We start from the raw sequence: 13,242 nt of genomic DNA, 5'->3' as shown, positions 1-13,242 counted from the left end.
TGCGGGGATTTGAACCGCCGACGTTCTGATCGGCAGGTCCTAGGCTCTGTGGTTTAACCCACAGTGGCACATGCGTCCCATGTTGCAAGGAGGGGACAGCTAAATAAACAGAGCTGTGGAAATGCAGTGACTGTTCACAAGCTGTGGGGCAAAGGAAGTGACTTATTGGAGCTACATGGGGCTCATTTCATTCATGAGTCTGAAAGGAAATACAGTGGTCCAGGAAACAAGAGTCATAGCCCTTCTAGAATAGAAAAGTGGAAACTGACCATCCACAAGTTGTTGGGACTCTCAACTCCTGTCATTTTCAGCCAGCAGTGGTCAGACATGATAGGAGGACCACAGATTCCCCTTCCCATCTCCTAGAAGGACTGCAGTTCAAAATTCCCGTCAGCCACCTATCCTGACATTTATTGTTGTTGTTAACTCAATTGTGGCCAGCATAGAGAAGCAGCTGCCAGGCCACCTTTCTTTCATTTTTCAGCTTTAGTGACTCTGCTGAAACTCTGTTGACCCAAGAAGGGAGGTTACAATCTCTCCTATCCCTGAAAGTTACAAGAGATGATGCCTCTTGTACTGCAGCAGGGAGCATGCTCCATAGCACTGCAGCCACCACCAAAAAGGCCTACCTCAGTCTGGTAGATTCTTGCTCCCACTTCAAAATGCTTTCATACAGCAGCACGTGTCTATGTGTCGTGGGAGCAGAGCTGCAGACATGCAGTGTCTGCTGCCTGGGCTGACAGATTCTCCGCCAATTCCCTCAGTCAGTGGGCTTTTTCATTTGTCTGTGCTGTGCAGGAAGAAAGTGGCTAGGTGAGACAACCCACCAGCACAGCAATACGCATCAGGTTCAGGAAGAATGGTTAGGGGATTGGCTGCCACTGCCCTTCTACCCACCCACTCTATATCTGCTGCCCAAAGCAGCTGCCTCACTCTGTCTAATGGCAGGGTCGGCCTGAAGAAAAGTTGGGCTCACTACAATTTTCTCTTGCACACCTGTAGTTCTCCTTCCTTCCTCTTCAGATTCTCAACACAGTTGGTTACCTGACAGAATAGCACATTTTTTACTAGTTGGGCTTGTAAAAGTCCTGGCTGGCTGGCAGCCCTGTGCCAGTCCTGGAAGGATCAAAGGCCCAAAGTCTTGCCCCACTTCTTCTGAAAATGGGCACGAGCGGATTATTTATGTGCACATACATATCCACAAGCTTTCCACCTGTTTCCCCCACTCCCCTCAGTTCACGGCCACACATTGAAAACAAATATACAGGCAGAAGAAAAAAGCAGGGGTGGGAGAAACAGAGAAAAGGAAATGAAAACATCAATTCCCTGTAGTATGGATAATGCTCTTTTAGTGCTGCGGGCTGTCTGCTTTAAGAATAGCAAATGAAACAGGAGAGTTTTCCTGCTGCCATTTTGACAACATCTACACAATCACACAAAGAAAGAGAGAGGGGGAAGGAAGGAGGGGAAGCCAACTCCACATACAGAAAGGGTGAAAATGTTTTCTAATAAAGTCAGGGCTTTGGGAGATCTGAAACAGCCCCCCTGACAGACCCCAGCGGTGTGTGGTTGCTATCCAATTACCTTTCTGACCAAAATGGCATTATTATAGGGCTCTCTGAGTTGCAACACTAGGAAGAAAGCTGCAGCGGAACCTTCAATCTCATCTCAATCACTTGATGCTTTGTAGTTCCTTCTGAATGGGGTGACCAGAATTGGAAATATTTGGCCACAAACGCTGAACCTAGAGCAGTTTGAGGCCGCAAGGCTCAATTCCCTCCAGGAGGGTTCTTTTTTCTTCAGAAAGATGGTAAAGACCTTTTGCTTTCAGGAACCTTGTGGGTTATATAGCTGGCCTTTTTGATTTTATAACTTTGGGATTTTTACTGTGTGTTTATGATTTTACGGGTGGCTTTTATTGTAGTGATTTTATTTTGTGGCTTCCTGTGATGCTGGCTGCGGAGGGTCCTGTGAACCGAACAGAAAGGGAGATGGTGATGATGATAATGACAGTAATAAATAATAAGTACTCAGCTGCTAAAACTCCAGATTTAATGCCCAAAGGATCCAATTCTGCCACCAGAATAAATGGTAAAATAAATCACATTTGCATATACCGGTTTTATATTGCCAAGTAAACACAATATGCTCCCCCCCAAAGCCAAATTTACAACAAATCTGGATTAATTATAGGGCCAAGGAAAGAAGACGGAAGGGCATAAAGGCTGGGGATGAATGTGGGCTTCACAGGCAGGAATGGGACAAGGGAACAATTGGCGCTGGGTTATGAGAAAGAGACTCTTGTAACGCTCACAACAATACACTGGGAAAGTGTGTGTAGCCACCACCTTGCAATTCTGCAGAAATTTAAGGTGATGTTGTTTACACATTCTGAGTCTTCCTTTGTGACCGGCAGGCAGGAACAAAGATCAATCTGCATTACATTCCAAAATTCCATAGTCAACATTATGAGATTGCAGGTGGCATGGATAGCACAAATACACAGCCACATTTCTCCTTTTCTTAAGACAGATGTAGGGAATATTTGGTCTCCAGATGTTGCTAAACTACAACTCCCATCATTCCTGGTCATGCTTGCTGGGGGTGATGGGAACTGTAGTACAGCGACAACTGGAGGCCCAAAGGTTCCCACTGAAAGGATCCACAGGCATACACAAAGGCTGCAAACCTGTAACCACTTCTCTTGGAGCAGGCCCCATTGAACTTAGTTCTGGGTAGACATGTATTGGATTATGCTGCTGGGCAGCAATCCCATACCCTTTTACCTGGGAGTAAGCTCCATTAAACTTATTTCTCAATAGACACTGGTAGTTAAAAACAAAAAGTGCTACACAATCAAACCTTCTTGGAAGCTTTTCCTCCTGGCAATGCCATTCTGAGAAATGAGAGATGGACTCTGAGCATGCTCAAGGGCATTCATCTATATTATTCCCAGGCACGTTCCTGAAAATGGATTCTAGCTGGCTCAGATTAAGCCCCAGGTCCACCCTGCCGTTCTTCACACACCCTGCCTTCCTGAATGGCTCAATCTATAAATCTGTGCAGGGACTCCACTCTTGAGGGCTTTTGAGACTCAGCTAGGGGCACTGAAGGAATTCAGTCTTTGTGAACTGTCCTGGTCTGCACCTCCAGTGCTAATAGGCAGAATGGAACATAGAACATTTAGAGAGTTCAAATGCTGGTGGCTCAAAAAATATGTACATCAAACTCCACTTCTTAAATGTGCATTTTGGGAGGGGGCAGGATGATGTTTAAAATGAGTTTTTTTAAATGCATTTTTTTTAAAAAAGCTTCCAATTGTTGCTGGGAAAGCATCACAATACATTTAAAATACATATTTTGCGAGGGGAGAAAAATACCCCCCCAATAGAGAATCAGGATGGGAAGACTTATGAATGAACAGATGTGAAAGTAAGATGGATTAGCCATAGACTGATTCACCCATCCCAAGACTCAGCCCATGAATCTGCCTAAAGAGGATGCTCACTCAGTCACCTTGGGGTTAGAATGCTACAGATGTTCTTCTTTATGCAGAGCCATTGGTTCACCTCATTTTTTGCACAGGAACATCAGGAAAGAAAAATTAAAATGACATATTCCTTCTGCTCAAGGAGCCTGAAGATCTAAATTTGGGCAATGGGGAAGAAGCCAAAGGGTGGAGGGGTTGGGAGAAGGAGCCAAGGAATGTGGCATGTTTTGGATCAGCCTGGAGGGGGAGACTCCCATTTTTCCTTTGTACTAAAACTCCTTGCTGGCTGTAAATCAACATGTGGGTGGCAGGAAAGCGTCCTGTGCAGGAGGAGAAACACTCTGCACATACTCAGAAGCGCACATCTTTCTGACTTTGTCTCACCTTTCAGAGTAGAGCCTCAGGCTGTCGTGTTCAGATTAAACCCTAGATGTGACCTCTGCAGCAGAGGGAATGTTGGGCGGGTCTAGTAGGCAGTCATTTCCTAAAACCCCTCTCCCCTTGTTTCCAAAAACGCCTCTTCGAGCTTTGTGGCTGGGGCTGCCAGCAGCCTTCTTGTCCTATCCTGCAGGGCACAGTGTCCTCCAGCGTCCGCCTCTACCCCTCCCATGTCCTGCTCTTGGATAATGTTTGGGTAGTCCAGTGGGGAAGTTAAGTGGCACCTGCTGTCTCTGATTGTTCTGCTGCAATCTTTTCTCCGGGGACAAGCCCCGTGTGTCTGCTACGAAACTGCTGAAATAACAGCTTTTGCACACATTTTCCTAGGCCTCGGGCACAATCACAGTGTTTGCAGCAACCTACTTAAGAGTTTCTGCTTTGCGGAGCAAAAAGCCATCTCGCGGTCTTCCTGCCTCACAAGTGGGGAGTTACAGAAGAGGAGAAGGGAATATCAGCAAGTGGATCACGCAGGGGCTTGCTTGCACAAGCGTGATTCAGAAGTCCCCTTCCTCCCTTTTTCCAAGTGTTTATCTTGGGAAGCAAACCCCACCTGTACAGGCAAGGACCTCCAGGTCATTTATTTGATGGCTGCCCTGAGTCAATCAAGGAACTGTGGGCTCTGCCGATGGGCGCTCACAGCTCTGATTTTCTTTTAATGATCACAGCCCTGGATTGAAAGACAAGGGAGTCAGGAAGCCCTTCAGGTTGTTCTTAGCTTTCCCTGAGCTCCCTTTGAGTTGGAGGGAGCAACGTTAGTGTCAAACTAAATGGCTCATTTGCTCTTCCTGGACATTTTACTTAATCCACTTTCAGCCTGGCCTTGTTATCACTGCCTCTATCACAGATAAAAGCACTTCCGAATAAGGGTGTCTCCAGCTTTGTTTTTCAGTTGCCACACTATTCTTTGGCTTTTTCATGCAATCAACAGTGGGGCATGGTGGAGGAGGTAACCTGTGAGGTCCTGCAACCTGATCCCCTACATGTTTGTTGAATGCATGGGGGGTACCATCTGCCATCCCCCCTTACAATCACACTGCATCCTGGGCTTTGAAGTCTTAAGGCTGCCCAAATAACTGTTCTCACACATGCTCCACGGCAAGCTTGACTTAGTTTAATTAAAAGCATGACAAACTTTGGGATGCCCTCCAGAATCTGTGAATAAGTATTCAGAAACAGTGGCACCCCAACATATGCTCTAAATTCCAGGGTTTTCATCTTTGTTATTTTTAGGATTAGTGAAACCTCTTAGAAAAACAACAACACAAAACCTTACGACAAAAGCTTTAATGAGTAGGAAGACTGGGAAGATACCTACCCAGTGTTGCAAATCCTGGAGAGCGATGTGAAAAGCCTTGGTACATGATTACTAGACAATGCAATGTTGCTCAATGCAGTCTCATTGATCAAAAAAACCTGTGGGGAAAGAGCATACAAAGCAGATGGTTAGCTGAACTAAAGGACTGTATACAGCAGAATCCATTATATTGGCAGGGGGAAAGATAGTAAATGTGCATCATGGTCTTTGCACAGAAAGGAAAGGGGAGGAGAGGTGGAAGAAGCGACATTGGCCCGTTCACATGTGCATTTCAATCCTTTTGATGACTAGCAGCTGAATGTGTGAAATTGAATTGACTCTTCTGAAAAGCGTTGCATTAGGATTGATGAAAGTTGGCATGAAAATTCTATCTGTGCTGTTGGATTTCTCACTGGGTGTCACACATTATGCAGGCTCTTACCCGATGATGTTGCCATCAAGGGGCAAATAAGCATGTGTGAACCGGAACTTTGTCCTCAAATTTTGCTATGAACCTTTCAGTTCGTCAGTAAACTCTTTTGTGCATACTATCCTTCGTCAGTAAACTCATATAGGCATATCCTTCTGTTCTCTTGTATCGTTTTTATATCATTTGTAACATAACAAATGACTTCTCTTGTGAGATAGATTAATGCTGCACCCATTTTAAATGCAGGGTTTATGAGGCTGAGAAACAAGGGGAGCTTTTCCCAAAGCCATCAAGTGAGTACGTAATGAAGCTAGAATTTATTTGCAAAACTCCTTAGTCTAAAGTGCTACAGAAATTGAAAGGGCCACAGCTCACTGGTAGAGCATCTGCTTGGACTCAGAAGATTCCAGGTTCAATCCTTGCCATCTCCAAATAGGGCTGGGGAAATCTCCTGGTCTGAAACCCTGGAGAGTGGCTGTCCATCAGTGATGACAACCCTGAGCTGAGGTGGACCAGTGGTCTGACACAGTGTGAGGCAGCTTCCTGTGTTTCTAAGATTTGTCCATCGTATATCACCTACTTTTTTGCCCTCAGTATTCCTGCCTTTCTTATGTGAACTTCTTTATTTATTTATTTTAAAGTCTTAAAAGAGACTCAAGTTTGCCAACAGTCAAAAAAAAGCACAAATGCCATCAAAAAACAAAACCATTAATTCAAAACAATGAGTTAACAGTGTCTTTGTTTGCAAAAAAAATTGTTGTTGCAGTGCCTGTTTTACTACTGGAACGACTAAAACCAAAGGCTAGCCATTTGCCAGAGGCCAGTAACTGTATCTAAGCAGATGCCATAGGTGACTGGGGAACAGAGCCTGTGCTGCAGAATAGGTAGAAATTCTGAGAGCATAGCATTTCTTAGTATGGTGTGTGTGTGTGTGTACACACACGCAAATGAAGTGATGCTGAAAGCTTCTACTGCTAAGCTTCTGTCTTTCCTGTGGCTGCTCGAAGCACTGGAAGAGACCTGCTATGAAGAGGTTGATATCCGTGGATGGAATCCATTTAGTTGAGAATGGTCAGTGAGAAAATTGCAAGGTAAGGACACTTACACATGGCCTGTTTATTGACCATTCATCCTTATTTGTCAAAACAAGTGTCACCCCATGCTTTCCAGTGTGTTTACCTGTTCCTCCGGTCTCATGAGGAATCAGGTTTCTTGCACAAGAGCTCCTGAATTTGCCGGTATGCCAGTGAGCCCCACTTCCACTTCCTGAAAATGACAACAGTCCCAATGTGTGCCCTAAGTGGCTTATGGCTGAGAGATAGGAAGTCAGCTGGCAGTACAGCCCTGGACAGAGTTACTTAAATGTAAGGATGCTTTAAGGGTCAATGTTTTTGAATGGGATTCCATCACATCCCGGCAAATTTAGGTTGCATAATTAAAGTTGATTTGGAGCTCTTCTGCAACAAAGCCATTCCTCCCCCCTCCCAAACTGAACCTTTTTTACGATAAGAAAGTGACGGGAAATATACTGGAAAGTGTGGGATAACATTTGTTTGATGCAACATCATATAGCCTACCTGCAAGTCAATCAGATTGAATGAACGCCTGACATCATCTAACCTCCCCACAAACAAATCCAAATTAACCATCCATAAATAGCTGGTGTCTAACCTCCCCACAAGTATTGTTGTGCAAACAAATCAAGATGAATGCTCAATAGACAGGATGTCAGGAAGAAACTTACCGTAAGTTCTGCTAGGATATATGAGATTTAGTTCCAAGTGCATGCACATAGGATTGCAGACTAAATTAACATATCCTACTGAAGGTATGACGCAAAACAAATTCCACTTAGCGAATGGGGGCACACTTCCACATACTGGGCATGTGGCAGTGAAGCCCGCCTAAACTAAGATTACCAGGCATCCCCATTTCCCAGGGACAGTCCCCAGATTTACAAATCAGTGTCCTGACAAAATCCATCTATTTAGTAGAAAGTTGAAAAGTGTCCCTGGATTCATTGAAAAAAATCTGGTAACCTTAAAACCCAAGCATTTCAGTTTAATTTGGAAAACAAGTATATTGGATAGTTTTAGATAAGTAGATGATGACATTTCATTATTTATTATCCTTCTTTTTTTTACAGCTGAGTAGTATCACCATCCACGTGCAGATTATCTTTAGAAGCTTTCAGAGACAAAGTGTTATAACTTTCTGAAAGAACAATTACGATGCTCAGGCGGACTTGGACCATCTCACTTCTATAGAAGCCCCCAGGAAATTCACATGATGAATATGGAGAGAGCTGACTCTGTTGATTCTCCCCAGGTTCAACTATACCAGGGGTGGAAAAAACTATGTCCCTTCGGATGTCGTTGGACTGCAACACCCAACAGCACCAGCCATCCTTGCCAATGGCTGGGAATGATGGGAGTTGTAGTCTAGCAACATCCAGAGGGACACGGGTTCCTTATCTCTGCACTATTCAGTCATCCTACCTTTGAATGTGGATGTTCCCATTTTAGTGATTATTTGTAACAGCCAGTGAGTAGTGGGATCTGCAACCAAATGTTGCAGTATGGAATGTTCCATTCAGGATTCCAGTCACTGCATTTTATTCTACCAATCTCTCTCTCTCTCTCTCTCTCTCTCTCTCTTCTCCCCAAGTTAGTCAACATTCTGTGGCCACTGAGCATGCTTAGTTCTCACTGAGCCACTTTCTGGGCTGTTTTCAAGGCCCCCACTGTTTTCAGCTCCATATATATATATATATATATGGGATTAGACAGATTTATGTAGAAGCTTATCGTTCCCTCTAGTTCTGATATTCCAACTGTGACTGAGTGATTTTACTTCTTCAGCCTAACACCTACATACATCAGGGAGATATTAATAGACTTGGGGCAGAAGGCCCCTAAGGCTTGTAATACTATATATAAATCTAGATATATATATATGTGTGTGTGTGTGTGTGTGTGTCTGTTAATATCTCCCTGTTGTGTGCAAGTGTTAGGCTGAAGAAGTACTCAGTCATAGTCGGAATATCAGAACTCGAGGGAATGATACACTTCTCCTACATAAATCTGTCTAATCTTATTTTTAAAGATGTAAATTAGTGGCCCTTGTTGCATCAGGCAATGGTGCAGAAATGGCAAAAGCATGTGGCATCCTTGAGTGGCTGTCAAGACCGTGGGCCACAGCTGACAACTGTCCTCGCCAATCCTTTCAAGAAGTGCTGTTTAAGTTTCCCACAATCCACTTCATGTAGAGTCACTCTGAGGCATTGTGGGAAATTTAAGATGGTGGCTCTTATCCACCCAGCACTGATTCATACTTCTGCTGTGGTTTCCTGCTGTTGCTACCACCATCATCAGGTAAACTTGCCAGTAGCCTTTGATGCAGGAAGGTGCCCAGTAGGAAGCCATTTGATGAGGGGCTGACACAGGTCACATCCATACCATAAATTTAAAACAAATCGAAACCATATGGCATCACTCAAAGAATGCTGGAAAAGGTACTTTGCTAAAGATGGTGGGAATCATAGGAGCCAACTCCTAGGAGCTGAGGTCTGTTCAGGCCCCCCACATAAAATATTTGAGAGGGTCGGGTCCCCCAAAGTTGATGGGCATTACCATTCAAACAGTGTGCATGTGCTTCGTCTTGTGATCAATTATGAGGGCTGGGGCTTACCTGCCCCCCCCCAATATTTTATTCAAATTGGCACCCCTGCTGGGAAATGTAGCTGTGTGTGCAAACTACAGTTCCCAGTATCCTTTTGGGGAAGCCATGTGCTTGCAATGAGCTATCCTTTAATGTGTTGCATGAAAGGAATGCCTCCTTTTCTTTGTCCTGAAGCTGCATCTAAATCAGTTTCACTTGATAACCCCAAATTCTAGTGTTATGAGAGAATTCCCTCCTCCCCGCTCATAATTTTTTAAAGCTCAGGTGCGCCCTTATTGTCATCATTATTTTTTAATGTGCTAAGAAGTTGAACCAGCGCACTCACCCGCAGCTGATCTCTGGCAGCTATTTTCAGTGCCACGACTCCACCCTCAAACATATGGAATCATAAAATAAAGAAATGGAAGTGTCTCAACAGGAGTATGACGCTCAAACAAGAAGTAATCTGGGAACCCAGCTCAGTGGCAGAGCACAGGTTTTGCATGCCAAAGCTCCCAGGTGCAATCCATGCTACCTTTAGTTTAATAAGGATTGAAGACTCTTGGTTAGAGATCTTGAAGAGCAGCTGCTGGTCTGAGAACACCTTGCTGGGTTGGATGGTCAAATAGCCTGATCTGATATAAAGCACCTTCCCGTGTGGCTCGTCTGCAACGGGTGCACACACACGCACACAGCCCTTCAAGGAAACAAAGAGTGCGTTTTAAAGAATTTGCAGAATGCAGGGCTTAATCTAATCCCTGTCTGGCAAAAGGCGAACTCTCAAAATGAACACCATGCAAAAACGGACCACAGAGGGGGGTGCAGAGACAGATGTGTTCAAATATTCAAGAAACTGGCAGAGATATTCAAAGGACTGACTCTTATTAGGGCACAGATGGCCCTGCATCAGGGGAGTTTTATGCATTCAGAACGTTCAGTCTCTGGGATTTTATTATTTTTATGTTGTGCTCCACAGGGAATTACTTAATTTGAATTGCATCCCAAACGCGTTTCTGGTATCAGAAACATGCGAACTAATTGCATCTATGAGCATGTGCAAAATTCCTTGACGGTTCCATAGAATGACTTATCCTGAACCTGCAATTGCACACCTGGAATACTGGCTGTGGAGGGCCCCAGCTGTGATTGCAAGACTATCCTTCCTGAATCCTGGGTCCCACTCCTTTTACAAACTTTTAGGAAAGGCGCTACCAGCCTTGCCACCCACAGCGGCTGGAGGTGGGTGCGATGTTGACGAGATGCACCACACAGTTTAAACAAGGCAGAAAGGATTGGTGTTTTGCCGTTTCAGAACCGTTGCTCACCTCGCCTCACCTCAAGGGTGCAACCCGGAAGACAGTTGCAACCAAAAATCTTGCCTTTGCGCCGATTTAATCGCGCGGACTCCCTCCCCACCCCGGCCTCGCATCTCCCTCCGCTGCGCTCCCTCCCCCTGCTTCCAGAAGGAGGAGCCGTAGCGCATCCTCGGTCGCCTCTCGGAGGGAGGCTGATCTTTGCGGGCCAACTACGGTGTTGGATCTGCTGCAGGCGCAAGGTGCAGCTCCGTCGGCGGAGCGCGCGGCTGGCGTCTCTCCCCGCTTCCTCTGCCGGTCCATCTTTTGATTCTCTCTCCCTCTCCCCCCACCCCACCTCGGCGATCGGAGCAGGACGCTGGAGGGGTGGCCAGGGCAGCGGCTGCGGAGCTGAGCGCCGCCTCCTTTCTCTCTCCCCCCCCCACCGCCCGCGTTTCCCTCCTCCTCCTCCTCCTCCTCGCCTGGATCTGCGGAGATGAGCCGCGCTGGGGAGCAACGCCCGGCTCGGCAAGGCTGGTGGGAGAGGAGGCGCCGGAGCGCCGGTCTTCCTTGAGCCGTCGCGAGGACTCCCCCGATGCCGGCGCCAGTCTGAAGTGAGTGGAGCGGCCGCCCCTTCGGCCAGGCGCTCCCGCCGCCCCTCCTCTGGATGCTGCCGCTGCTGCTGCTCCGCGGCTGGCCCCCCTGCGAGGGCTCGGGAGGCGGGGAGCGCGCATGGCGGCGGCGGCGCAGCAGCGGCGGCGGGGCTCGAGGGGGCGGCCCAGGCAGCGCCCGCTGCGGCCGCGGCTGCCGGGACTGCGGGCGGTGCGCTGGCGTCGGGCGGCGCCGGCTCGGAGGGCGCTGTGGCTGCTGGCCGTGGGCGCCTCGCTGGGCTTGCTGCTGGCGTGGTCGTCCAACCGGCTCCTGCACTGGCTGGCCTTCCCGTCGCACACGACGGTGCGCACCGAGTGGAGCCGCCAGCTGGCCTTCCCGGCCGTCACGCTGTGCAACAACAACCCGCTGCGCTTCCCGCGCCTCTCCAAGGGCGACCTCTACTACGCCGGGAACTGGCTCGGCCTGCTGCTCCCCAACCGGACGGCGCGGCCGCTGCTGGCCGAGCTGCTGCGCGCCGAGCCCGAGCGCCTGCGTTGGTTCGCCAAGCTGGCCGACTTCCGGCTCTTCCTGCCGCCGCGCCACTTCGGCGGCATCAGCGAGGACTTCGTCGACCGTCTCGGCCACCGCCTCGACGACATGCTGCTCTCCTGCAAGTTCCGCGGCGAGCAGTGCGGCCCGCACAACTTCTCTGCCGTGAGTAGCGGGGGGGGGGGGCAGGGGGGCTCCGCAGGGGCGGCAGTGAAAGCATCCCGCCCTCGTGTGCGGCTCTCCGCCAGGAAAAACTTTAGAAGCGGCGCTGCAGGCAGAAATTCAACAGGTGTGGCTCCAGACTCCTGTGCCACAGGGATGCGAGGGAATGCGGCGCCTGTTGAGTTTCATGCACTTGTCCGTTGTCCAGAGCCTTCATTGTGCAATTTAAAACTGACCCACACATAAAGTTGGAAACCGTTTTGGCGGGGGTCCTAACCCTACCTCTTTCTGTGGAGCAGGGAACTCTTGAAAGTATGTGTTCATTGTTCTACTTGCAGGTGAAAGCATACTCTTCTCCCGCCAGTGCAGCACCTGCTGAATTTCTGCATGGACAGTGGTTATTAAAAGTAAGGGGGGAAGTTGGAAGCAAGGCAGCTGTCTGTCACATGGACTGCACGTCCAGTGACACTACGAGAGGATTCCAGTCGTATTTCTCTAGCATGGTCCCTGTGTCTTAATCAGCTGCGTAACGACACCTGATATTAATCTGGTGAAGCTTTCTCTGTGCACTGTGACTTCATACCAGGAAAGCAATGCCTCTTGAACTTATTCCTGTCACAAAGTTTTGGTCTTAGAGGGGCAGTTAATTGCCAGTGTGAAAACAAAACAGTAGCCCTAAGGGAATAAACTACGGGTGGGTGGTTCTGTTTAGTTGGGGAGGAGGTGGGGAAAGCACCTTAATCCTTACCTTTTCTGGAAGTAGGTTGTGGGTTACACCCCTTCACCTAGTGCTGGAGTTCACAGGTGCTGACTGTGTCTGCAGAAAGGTGGTGACTTGTGAAATAAGCTTCTGTTAGAAAGGGCCTCTCTCTGCCACCCATCTTAAGTTCCTTGGGAGTTTTGGGGGAGGGTGGGGTGGGGTGAGGAAAGTACCATCCTCGCTCTCACCTCTTCTTTATTTTCTTTGGTGCACAAGTGCCTGAAGTTAGAAGGGCTTTCAATTCCTTGAAATGTGTGAAGGCGAGACAAGGCTATATATAGAGATGCTGTGTAGGTTTGTGATGGGGAAAGAGCAGTCCTGGAGAAAAGAAACGAACAGCAGCTGTAACCCTGCCTACTCAAAAGTAAGTTCAGTGGGACTTGTTCCCTGTTCAGTGGGGTTAGGATTGCTGTCAGTCAGAACAGGGTAGCAGTTGGAATAAATGGCTTTCCCCAACAAGTGGGTGGAGGGAGACCTGAAACCAGCTCCGAAATAGAGGCTGTGCTAGGTGTGAATCTGGATAGGTCTGCTCTCTTCTGGGCTGTGGTTGCAGCAGTTAGGGAAAAATGGTTATTT

General features: G+C 47.7%; 1 protein-coding gene and 1 long non-coding RNA gene across 4 annotated transcripts in view; one reads left to right on the top strand and one right to left on the bottom strand.

The window, feature by feature from the left end:
* Positions 1–13,242, top strand: part of LOC310747836 (acid-sensing ion channel 2) — a 381,589-nt gene that overhangs the window by 233,599 nt on the left and 134,748 nt on the right. The gene's annotated exons all lie outside the window — the stretch shown is intronic.
* LOC310748241 lies at positions 1,855–11,332 on the bottom strand. Its single transcript, XR_014541239.1, has 3 exons — positions 9,659–11,332; positions 5,244–5,341; positions 1,855–1,968 (listed from the first exon to the last, which is right to left on the bottom strand). It is a non-coding gene; the product is annotated as an uncharacterized lncRNA (long non-coding RNA).

Source organism: Podarcis filfolensis (assembly GCF_964270895.1).
Source record: "Podarcis filfolensis genome assembly, chromosome: 13".
NCBI lineage: Eukaryota > Metazoa > Chordata > Lepidosauria > Squamata > Lacertidae > Podarcis > Podarcis filfolensis.
This window is presented reverse-complemented; position numbering and strand designations above follow the sequence as displayed.